The 12,515-nt window shown below is 38.8% G+C and overlaps 1 protein-coding gene across 6 annotated transcripts in view; it reads right to left on the bottom strand.

Moving 5' to 3' along the window:
• The window catches only part of LOC124594907 (alpha-methylacyl-CoA racemase), a 168,592-nt gene that overhangs the window by 95,782 nt on the left and 60,295 nt on the right, over positions 1-12,515 (bottom strand). The window contains exon 1 of one of the 6 annotated variants that reach the window (XM_047133386.1): positions 8,175-8,284. The exons of the other annotated variants lie outside the window; for them this stretch is intronic. The gene's annotated coding sequence lies outside the window, so the exon portion shown is untranslated. Of the gene's footprint in view, positions 1-8,174; positions 8,285-12,515 lie in introns of those variants that run through there. 6 annotated transcript variants of the gene reach the window in all.

Raw genomic sequence — 12,515 nt, 5'->3', positions numbered from 1 at the left:
CATTTTATTGTGCACAATATTTGATTTTTATTAGGTTTTAGTGAAATAAGTCATGAACAGCGGAAATCAATTATTCTCTTAAAGCACAAAATTATGTCCTGATAGATATGTTTACCAATATTTCATTTCATTTCAGAAATCCATGTTCAGCCAACAAAATCACAGTTATTGGGCAGATTACCAGTTTTTATTTTTCACAGCAATCAGCAATCCTCTTCAAACCACATGAATATCATGAAAGTAATCAACAAATTATAGCATGCTTGAAAAATGCATCACCAAAACTGAGATGCAGTGCTATAATGCCATTTTCTTTCTTTTCAGTTTGGTTTCCTTCTCCTGCAATTGTGGCCATAAGCAATCATCTTTGTGCTGTCAACTCTTAAGAGTTTCAAGTGTGTGTCACATAGCTTCAACTTGGAATCTGACAATGTTGAAACGTGCAGCTTCTGTATGGTTATTCTCTGTAGCTGCAAGCTTCTCTCCCATCACTGCTGGTGGCTGATTCTGTATAGCAAGGTAATCTTTTTAGTGTGGTATATTGTAGTCTTCACACGCCCACATCTAGTGAATGTACATTTATCAGTGCAGGTTTCAGCAAAAGGTTCTTTACAATGAATAAGCAGCATGCTGCACCTTTCATCCTTAAGTGGTGTCCACATATGTAGTCACTTTCACAGAGACATCTGTTTCTGACATTTTGCCAGCATGAGTGGCTGACTGACATTTTTAAAAATTTGGCCTCCATTGTTGGTAGCAGATTGGAGCTCAGGATGATGTGCACAGAAGGGGAGGGAGAAATGAAATGAAACTTCATGGGTTGAGAGGGTATGTGATGTTACTTCAATGATTACAAAATCAAATTAGATACACCAAGAACTTTGTACCCCTCTGGCCTGGATGCATACATTAATTCAGATAGGAAGGGTGTCATAAAACCATTGTATCATCTCTTGAGGCAAACTAATCCACAACTATTGTAACTGCTCCTAGATATCCTTGATACTGGGACAGAACTGATGTTCAAGCTGGTCCTACACATGTGACGGATCTGAGGATCTTGCCGGCCACAGGAGTACCTCAACGTCATGCTTACAGTTCATAGGGCTGTATGCCAAATGTGGATGTGCACTTTCCAGATAAAAAAATGGTACTATGATGCCGCCAGATGAGAGGTAACACAGGAGGGTGCAGGATGTCTGTGATATAATGATGTGCCATCAAAGTTTGTTCAATCACTACCAACTCTGACCTGAGCTCATACCCAATAGTCACCAAGGATAACACCACTGTGCCTCTATGGAACACTGGAAGAATGGGGCCTCTCCCCAGGTCGCCACCATACTCTCTGATGAGGGTCATCTGATGTAGTGGAGAACCATGATCCATCACTGAACACAATCCAGTGCCATTCATCAGTAGTCCATGCTTCTGTATCACAGCACCACTCAAAATGCAGTGTGTTGTGTCAATGGCAGCCTAATCATTCCAGCTACTGCTAGTCTCTGACCAATGGTGCAAGTTAATATACACTGTACAGGGAGTCCATTACTTGTTTTAAGATAGCCCACCCTGATGTAAAGGGTGTTACAGTGTGTTGGGTGCAAAATAAGTTGATCCTTTCTTATGGTGGTCAGATATGGTCAACTGGAACCATAACGAAAGTATGCTTGCCCTCACACTCCCTCTGGGCTACTGTCATATCCAAATCCTTATGAATCAATTAGATGGCAAAATAAAATGAGGCCTCCAACACCTGTCTGGTGCCAATAACACTGTCTCAATTGAATATGTGCCATCTCTGTGTCCTTTGTAGTGATCACTGAACATCTGATGCTGTTGGCATTTGCATACCTATCAGGACATGTAACAATGCCAAAGATGAACACTGAAGCTCTCCAGTGGCCATTCTACCTGTCACTGAGAAATGAATCTCTAATCATTTACATACTAGTTAATGGAGTGTATGTGTGTGAAGGAATATTGACCTCTGACCATTTCTTCTGGGTGCTTCACTTTGTCAGGTAGTGTGTGTACTCTCAATGTTAACGTCTCAGTGGATGTTTTCCTGCTCATTATTGCTGTAGCTCCTCCAGCATTACTTATGACAATTGTTTATTGGAGCAAAGGAATCCAGGGTCTGCATATCTTGAGGTTTACTTCTGTCTTATTAAAACTATTGTCATGTTTAAGAACTTCAGTGGCTTCCTTGAACAAATGTTAGTGGTGCTTCTCCAGAGCAAGGGCTTGTATGTCAGAAAATTTTATTACATGGATGGTCTCACACATCGTAAGCACTCCTAGCTCATTGACATATAAACTGGTGAAACTTTTGTCCCCTGCTTCAGCCACACATTGGAAAGACTGGCACAAACACAAAGAACTTGGGATATTTCATTGAGAAATGAAGAAACAGAAATGTGGACCTGACGAGATGCTAGTCAGCTTTTCTGCTGTTACGTTCTTTACCATAGTGGCACACAGTGGCTCTCTGTAGCATATCAATTCCATTTTTCCTACAGGATTTCACCAGGCTGTTTCATGCATATCTTACCAAGAGCTACTTGATGTGGAATGGTGATTGCTCTGAGCAGCTGAAGGGTGTTATCATGGGCAGTCCACTTTGTCCCATGGTTGCAATTTCATCATGGAGAATTTCAAAAGACAGACACTGGACTTGACAACTTGTAAGCCTAAGGTGTGGTACAGGCACATCATGTGGATCCATGTTGAGGAACAACTTGGTAACTTCTTAAGACGTCTGAACTGTTTGCATGCCAACATTAAATTTAGTATGGCAGTAGAAAAGCGGTAACAACTACCTTTTATAGATGATCTAGTTATGAGGAGTGGTGAGAACCTAAGCAATAGCATACATCAAAAGCTGACACACATGGACTGATACCTGCAAGGACTTTCAAACCACCAGCCAAGAAAGAAAACAGGTATGATAAATATGTTCATAACAAGTGCAAGATGTGTATGTGAGTCATAGCACCTCTGATGCAATATGCAACACCTGGAATGTGTACTCCACCACTTATATAAGAAGTTTCATGAAACATCATGGAGGAATAACATGCCAGAAGAAGAAAGGTTGGGTATGGCCTTTCTGCCATACATCCCCAGGTTGATGGATGGAATCAACCATATTATTATATAAATATAGCTTGCAAGCTACATACAAGCTTATGAAGATAATCAGAGTGTGTCTTAGATCAGCAAAGATCGAAAGAGATGCACTTGCAGTGACAGGTCTATACTGGATATCATGTACTTGTGGAAAAGTCTGTATTAGAATGACCACGTGATCCATCAGTACCAGGATCAGTGAACGTACGGTACTGCAGTTTGGAGCAGGTGGAGAAATTGGCAGTGGTGAAGCACACACAGAGACCGACCATGTAATAAAATTCGCTGACATGCAGGTTCTCACTGTGGAGCAGAGCTACTTCATCTCTCCGTTACGGGAAGCCACTGAAATTTATAAACATGACAACAGATTTAATAGAAAAAAGAAAGCCTCTGTATAAACAGAACCTGGACACACACAATAGCTACAGACAAAAGTCAATAAGTGCAGGCTATGCCATGAGAGTAATGAAACTGCACCACATTTAATTTTCCAGTGAGAAGTGTTGGAGGCCAAAAGACAGTATATTCAGGTCATTAATTCCTGAAGGAACTGTCTCTAATAAATAATTATGAAAGAATTCCTACTACTCTTTAAAAGTACTGGCTGTATTTTCTAGAATTACAGGAATACAAATTGCACAATGAACTCAGTTTTGGTGTGGACAACGATGGGCTATGACCATTGTCGTCTTCCTGAGTAAATCAGTCAGTCAGTCAGTCAGTCAAAAAGGATCATTAACTCTCTTTCATTCTACCTGCCTTTTTGTGTCACATGTTCAACAGTAAGAGGAGTAGTAGGATGACTTTACCACTTGAGCTTCAAGATCACTATAATTTGTGTTTACACATTTTGCAGTATAGGGTGTGTTAACAAATATTTGGTCCACAGTAGTGGATGAAGTTTTTGTAATTCTTGTTGGGGCTGTAACTGTTTGCTTTAAATTGAATGTATCTGTTAGGTTGTGCAACAGTTTTTTTCTCCTGCTTGTTGCAAAAAAGTCAATGTTGAAATCCCCACAGGGTACTATTGATTTCTTGCCTACATGTATTCTATTTAGTAATGTTTCAAGTTTATTGATAAATACCTCAAAGTTCCCATTTGGAGAGCAATAGATACATACAACAACTGTCTTGACTTCGGAATGCTTTCTGCTCCTGAGATGTTCATCCATGTGGCTGCCTCTCTAGTGGTGCTGTTGTTGGTTTCTTGCACCCCATCATTTCCGCAGATTTTCTTAGATTGCTCAGGCTCATTGGCTGCTTGCATTTGATGGTTTTCGGTCTCATCTGGCACAGAGATAAATGGTCCACTTCCAGTCTTGAGAGATGTCACTTCTGTTACCATAAACTTCTTATTTATAGAATTAGACACAACACATTTGTTGTTGAGAGGTATGGCTACCAAGATACCCTGCTTAAGGTGTAGTTTCTGACCTACTATTTCTAAAATCTTGCAAATAATGAATTTCTTTCCCACTCTGTTGAGATGGAGGCCATGATTTGGGTGGAATCTTCTTCCAAGTTCACTTATATCCATGAATGTTGCATTTTTAAACCCTCTGCAGATATTTTGAATGTCTTTGTTGCTTTTTGTACCACTTCATATACACAGGACAAGTCTGGTAGGTCATGGTGATATGCAACTGAAAAAACGATCACATTTGTGTTTTATAAATTCAAGCAATCTTCACTTAAGAGAAATCGTGAGTTCCTTTTCCGTATGTTCCAGTGAGGAAAACAGAAGTCATTTGTGCTCAATTCCAATACTTTTTCATGGCTTATTGCAGTCACAGCTTTGAAATTGGCACCTGGTTTCACAATGGTGTTGATTTTGTAAATACATCTATTACTTAATTCGGTGGCTATTCCTTGTCCTTGACTATCTGTAAACAGATCAAATTTAGCTGCGCTTGTTGAGGGAAGTTCACATGTTTCAAAAATACTATTGTGGACTGCTATGCTTTCTTTTGAACTAGTGCCCTTGATCATTTTTTGTATAGGAGACATCAATGTCCCAATTTGTTTGCTTGAGTTTGGCAGGTTTTTACTGTTCACAATCACTTTTTGTTCAATCTCTTCCCGCAGTGTAATACTTTGTTGTTTAAGGCCTATCTGTGTTGCACAGTCCTGTTTATATCCATGTGGTTCAATGTTAACTTCTTCATTACAGTCAGCAGGTCACTATTCACTCTCTTCATCATGTCTCAAATTTATGTTATGCCATGACTTGCCTTTCCTATTCTTTTTTGACAGTTGTTCCAGCTCCCGAGCTCTTCCTCACTGTATACAAACCATTACTGGGTTGTACCACCCAAGTAAAAGTAGGTAACTACCCATTGTATTTAGCAGTACTGTCAAATTCTTTTAAGCTATTTCATCAGATCCTGACCAGCATCTAATGAAAATACTGGTGGGAGCCTAATGTGCAACTCATTCACCAATGTTTTAGTATTCAGTGCTGCTCTGACAATGGGGAATGTAGGCGGAATGTATTGTTTGTATTTGGGTCCTGATCATGAAGGACTCAGCTTTCATATAGTCTTATTGGAGCCATGGCGATGTCGATGTGTATGATATCTGGTGTCTTCAACAAACAGTGTGACATAGGACCCGTAATAAGAGAAGGGCTGTCAACAAGAACTAATACTTCACCCTGAGGAGACATTTAGGGAGCACACTTGCTGCTTCAGTGGTGAGTGCTCTTATTTATAAATATAGGGAATTTTCCAGTGACCTACAATATTTGATAAATAAGAAGGTCCCAGAACCTTCGAGAAATCAAATATGACTGCAGGAGTGGGACTCGAACTGGTGACCTACATACCACTAGCCAGTGACTATAACTGCTAGGCCACTATACCGATGAACATGATGCACAGTATGCGGAAATATCACAGACAGCTGCATGAAAGAGAACCTTCAGAGATGTGGAATGAGTAGACATTACTCAAGTTCAGTTTAACACAGTAAAATTAAAAGAAATACACTAATTATGACAAAACTGTAAGAAGCCAATACCCTGGTTTAAAATCAATGTAATGAGAGAGACTAAGTGCAACATACACTGGTCCTGGGCTTCTTGATCAGTTTTTCTGTGTGTTGATGCCTTATTAGCTGGGTCCCAAGGAAAGTCACACTTAGTGCTTCACTTAGTATATGATGGTTTGTGTCTATTCTAGCTGGTAATTTCTATTTGTTCGAAATTTTACAACAATAGTCTTTGTGGGACTAAGACAAATTGTTCTTTGTAAACCAGTTACAAGCATGTTCAGCTATCATTAGGACTGCTTCTTGTATGGCTGAATATGGGCACTTTGTTAGTATGCCTGTGTCACCAACAAACACTGCAGTTTTAGAAAACTGTTTTAAAATCACTAGAAGAGTATTATTTATGCAGTTAAATTCTTCCATTCTGAGTTTAGTTTATTCTTTTGGTGGTGTTTGTCAAAGTGATCTTCTGTTTTCTACAACTAAAGTATTGCAACAAGTTAACCCACTTTGATTCAAAGAAAAATAGTCCTTGAAATGCTTCGGTAAGTAGTGCACTTCTCACGTTTGAAGGCTTTGGTAAGTGAATATCTCTCTCTCTCTCTCTCTCTCTCTCTCTCTCTGTCTGTCTGTCTCTCTCTGTGTGTGTGTGTGTGTGTGTGTGTGTGTGTGTGTGTGTGTGTTTTAAAATCCTAATCAAGCTATAGAATATTAGAGAAACATAACTCTGAGAAATACGAGTGGCTCATTACTTCAAAAAACCCTAGCAGGAAGCCATGTCATTGGATTATGCCCTGCCTGTAGTCAAACAAAAGGAACATCTCATCACAGTGGCTGGCAGGAAGTATGCCATTGTTGTGTAGTTGTTTTTAACAGCAACAGCTTATTGTCCATCACTTCTAGCCACTGGCACACAGCTCTGTACCTCAATAGCAGGAGAGTGGCACATGGAGCAATGTGATTTTGAGTACACGCTTAACAGGCTGCAACATCTGCTAAGTAACCTGATATCCTGCAGAATGAAAGCTCATTCCTCAGCCTGTGTAAGCAGAGCAGGTAACCATGGCTGTTTTGGGCATATCTGTTTGCTGATTATGTGTGTTGTATGGAGGTAGGAGCACTAAGTCAGTCAGAGCAGATAGCACAGATATGTCCCACCTTCTTCAGTGTCCTTTAAATATTACATAATACCAAAACAAACAGAATTAATTCACATGGTGAATCAATTTGGAGGACATTCTTGGGAAAAACCATTGAACATCCAGCAGTGTCCCCTATTTAGACCCATATGTAGAAGAGATGATTCAATATCTTGTAAAAATTCTAAAGTTAAAAACATATCATGGAGAAGTGACACCAAACCCTGGATTAGAATTTGTACTCTTCATATTCCAAGTGCCATTAGGTCCTGCTTTGCACAGATCCCAAATGGCCTCGTTGCCTGTAGACATTTGCTTCCATGGTAGGGTAAATGTGCTTTACATAAATAGTTCTGGTGGCTTAATCTGACGTAGTGAATTGGTTCAATAATTTCAGGAATTCTTGATTTACTCTTCATTACTAATACACTGTCGAACCATGCCATTTGGATAACAGATTCTCTGCTGTTGGTTAGCATTCGAATGTGCACAGGGCCAACCACCTGACCATGGCTGCAGGAGTGGCATTCTTTACTTTACCAGGCCACAAGTTATTTAGACAGTCTGAAGACTTCAGGATGGATTCATTGGTAGCTTGGTGGATCACCATTGTAACGTGATCCACCCATTCCAGGATACTGCTCAATTTTCAAATACAGATGAGCACGCACTTTGGTGGCTTACTTTCGAGCACTGCTTGATATGCCAGAAGTATTCTATACAGGGATATGGAAAAGAACCTGGAATGAGGACATAAAAGAGAATGATAATGTGGAGAATTACAGAGTGCTGATTTTGTAATGTCTGAAATGTTTTAATAAATCTATGGTACAAGGTATATGAGTGACATGAGTACACAAAAGGATATTTTAATTATCCAAGAATATGCACCAACTCATCATGGAAACATACCACTATAGAGAGAATTATGAAGGAAGTTTGGAGTTTGCAGTTGTTGCACAGTAGCGATGAATTATTTGAATGCTACTGTTGGAGAAGAGAGTACAGAAGCCATAGCGCACATGCGGTTGTCTTAGGCTGATTGATTTCTGCAGGGGAAAAAAAATCTAGTATTAGTTCATAAATCATAAAAGTACATTATACACTTGAAAGCCACCTGGAGATAACTTCAGAAATCAAATTCTACATCAGCACCTACATTCATACTTCGCAAACCACCGTATGGTGCATGGCAGACAGTACCCTGTGCCACTACCAGTCATTTCCATTCCTGTTCCACTTGCAAATAGAGCAAGGTAAAAATGACTGTATGCCTCAATTTGAGCCTTAATCTCTCTAATCTTATCTTCAGAGTCTGCACACACAATGCACATTGGCAGTAGTAGAAAAGTTCTGCAGTCAGCCCTAAATGCCGGTTCTCCAAATTTTCTCAATAGTGCCTCTTGATAAGAATGTCGCCTTCCATCAAGTGACCCATTTGAGTTCCCAAAGCATCTCCATAAAACCTGCGTGTTGTTTGAATCTATTGGTAACAAATCTAGCAACCTGCCTCTGAAATGCTTCAATGTCCTCCTTTAATCCGACTTAATGCGTATCCCAAACACTCTAACAGTACTCAACAATGGATTACACTATACTCCGTTTAAAATTACTTGATAGTTTTTGTCTGTCACTTGCCACTACAGTGTTGCCACATTGGCTGCCATTTATAAATAACGCACAAAACACAGCAAGTCAGTTCACAAATGCTGTTAATGTGTGACGAGCAATGTGGGAAGTGGATGCAGCAATGTATGTTGGAAATGAGAGATGCTCTCTCAACAGCTGATTTTAGGCAACCAATGACTAACCTGCTGTTTGTACCCCTAAATTTAAACACATATCTTAAGCTAACCACAACCATCCACTATCCAAGAAAATGGTGGTCAACAGTCTGCAGCAGAACTAAAATCAAGATCGCTTTGTTCATGGCTATTAAAGCCAACCACTACAAACACTCAGACAGAAAAAACTTCAGTTTCAGTGCTAAAAGCAAACCGTGATTTCTTGCTATCATTGTTAACCTAAAGCTGTCCTCTCAAGGGCTACGTGAGCTGCCACATTACCAACCTACGAGCAGTCCTCGCTGGCACTTGGTTACAGATTATAGGCGACACAGGCAGATGCCAGATGAAAAGATAATGATAGGTAGAAAAATAAGAGCAAACAAAAAAAGTCAATGTGATTACGAAAATGATGTGGCAAAATAACTAGAAATAAAAAAAAAATTACATTTAAACCAGTTAATTGAATAAAAAATGATAATCAAACTCTTTTGATTAGATTTAGAAATTAAAATATTATCATGACACTTGATGACATTTGAATCTATGACCTTAAGCATGACAAGTGATTACACTAACCGTTGCGCTAAAGCACATCACTGAGTCAAGTTGTTATATTTTTTTACTGTGATCACCTGGTCACAATTATGAATTGCAGCCTTCAAAAACTTAGTTTCACACAGTGTCATACGATACTTATCTAATGTAATCTGATCTCTATGATGATACCACACATGTGATGCTGAATCATGTCTTCTGCCAAAGTATCCAGTGGTGTTTAGTTAGTGCTGTGTATGAAATGTGTGTATTTCATTAGCATCATTATATAGAGAGTGTGTGTGTGTGATGTAGTTATCATGTATGATGAAATACAAAATAAAAGTGCCAGATCCATGGTTTCAGATTCAAACACACCAAGAAAGAATGCCTGACAAGGAACAGAAAGTGAACTGACCGACTGTTGTGGCAGTTTGGCAATGGCGTACGGTTCAGGCATGACGTTAAGCAATCCAATTGGAGGAAACCAAATCCAATGCGTGAAGTGCCAACTATCAAGTAAATTTAATCAGGCTATAGTGTCCCATATGCAGTCTTCTTCACAAATGAACCACACTTTCCTAAAATTCTCCCAAAAAACTGAAGTCAGTTATTCACCTTCCCTACAACAATCCCTACACGCTCATTCCATTTCATATTGTTCTGCAACATTACACCTAGATATTTGATTGATGTGACCATGTCAAGCAACACACTAATAATGCTATATTCTTAACATTATGAGTATTTTTACCTACTCATCTGTAATAAATTACATTTTTCTACATTTACAGCTAGCTGCCACTGATCACACCAACTAGATATTTTGTCCAAGTCTTCTTGTATCCTCTGAAAGTCAGTGAACGATGATATCATCAAAAACACCACAGCATCATCAGCAAACAGCCACAAATTGCTGCTCATCCTGTCTGCTAAATCATTACTGTAGCTGGAAAATAATAGTGGTCCTATCACAGTTCCCTGGGACATTCCTGATGATATCCTTGTCTCTGATGGACACTCGCCATCAATGACAACACACTGGGTTCTGTCACTTAAGAAGTCTTGAGACACTCACATATCTGGGAACCTATTCCATGTGCTTGTATTTTCGTTAACAGTGTGTTGTAGCATCGTCTAAAATGCTTAACTTCATACAGATGGATCAATGGTATATAAATGGAATTCAGAAAGTGCACACATTACCAGGGCAAAGAATACTAACAGTAATCACAGTTTATGAAAAGCCAAAATAAAAAACAAAACTAAAGAAAATGAAAAGGATTACAACAATAAGGATGTTTGATATAGACAGAATTAGGCAAGGGAAATAAAATATATACTGATATATTTCGAATGAAGTGATCAGTGCTCTAAGCAGGCATGCATACATACATGACATTGTCAAAGAACAGCCCAAGTAGGGTTGAGGAAGGAACAGCACAAATAAAAAAGAAATTTATAACATATGTGAATGGAAAATGAGTAAAAAACACAAGAAGTGATTTATACAATGGACAGGAGAAGAAAATACAGACAAGAAAAGGAATACCAAAGAGGATGAGCAGAAGACTAGATAATGAATTGCAGAGATGAGTTGAACATGCCAGGAAAGAAGTGGCATGAAGTGGAATGGAAGGAAATTGAGGTACTTTAAAGGAAGATACGTTATGATATCCTGTATTAAAGATTGAGATATACAATATGATACAAACACAGATGTGAGAATTTAGCAAAAAATATTAATAATGATGATAATAATAATAAAGCACAACGTTTGTGAGAGAGTCCTACAAGAATGGGACTTGCAACAGCTTTATGATACAAAGTACAAAGCTTCAACTTGAGTCTTTGAATGATGTGGATGAGGAGGACATGGGGTCATCATCTTAGTAGAGTAAGTAAAGGTTGTTTTAACTGCAACAAAGAATGGTAGCAGTAGCAACTTATACAATCTCAAGGGAAGAAACAGGGAATCAGAAAATGTAGTGCACACTGAACCACCAGGTTCATTTCTCATGCTGATGATGTTTAAGAACCACAAATACACGCTGAAAATTAAAATGGAAGGAACATCTGAAGGCAGATTTTGATTTAAAAGAAATGGTGGGACAAGGGACGCAATAGGGCTTTTAAGCAGTCTAGGAGAGAGATTTACTGAGAAGAAAAAGAATGTGTATCTACATTTGACGAAGCTTTCAACAGCACGAACTGGGAAAAATCTTATGAATGCATTGAAAGAAAATTGACTTGACTTATAAACTCGTAAATGAACCAAAAAGCTTCAGTAAAACTGAAAGAAAAGAATATTAACTGGATAGAATCAGGGAAAGATGTACATCTACATCTGCATGGATACTCTGCAAATTGTACGTAAGTGCCTGGCAGAGGGTTCATTGAACTACCTTCACAATAATTCTCTATTATTCCAGTCTTGAACAGCGAGTGGAAAAAATGAACACTTATATATTTCCATGTTAAGCCCTGATCTCCCTTATTTTATTATGATGATCGCTTTTCCCTATGTAGATCGGCGTCAGCAAAATATTTTCGCATTCGGAAGAGAAAGATGGTGATTGAAATTTTGTGAGAAGACTCAGCCACAGCAAAAAATGTCTTTGTTTTAACGATGTCCACCCCAAATCCTGTATTGTGTCAGCGACACACTCCCCTCGATTTGACGATAATGCAAAATGTGCTGCTCTTCTTTGAACTTTCTCAATGTACTCCGTTAATCCTACCTGGTAAGGATCCCAGACTGAACAGCAATACTCTAAAAGAGGACAGACAAGCGTAGTGTAGGCCGTCTCTTTAGTACATCAGTAACATTTTCTAAGTGTTCTGTCGAAAAAACACAATTTTTGGTTTGCTTTCCCCAGATTTTCTGTGTGTTCTTTCCAATTTAAGTTGTTCATAATTGTAATTCCTAGGT

The sequence above is a fragment of the Schistocerca americana genome, chromosome 2, assembly GCF_021461395.2.
Source record: "Schistocerca americana isolate TAMUIC-IGC-003095 chromosome 2, iqSchAmer2.1, whole genome shotgun sequence".
In the NCBI taxonomy this organism is placed as follows: Eukaryota; Metazoa; Arthropoda; class Insecta; order Orthoptera; family Acrididae; genus Schistocerca; species Schistocerca americana.
This window is presented reverse-complemented; position numbering and strand designations above follow the sequence as displayed.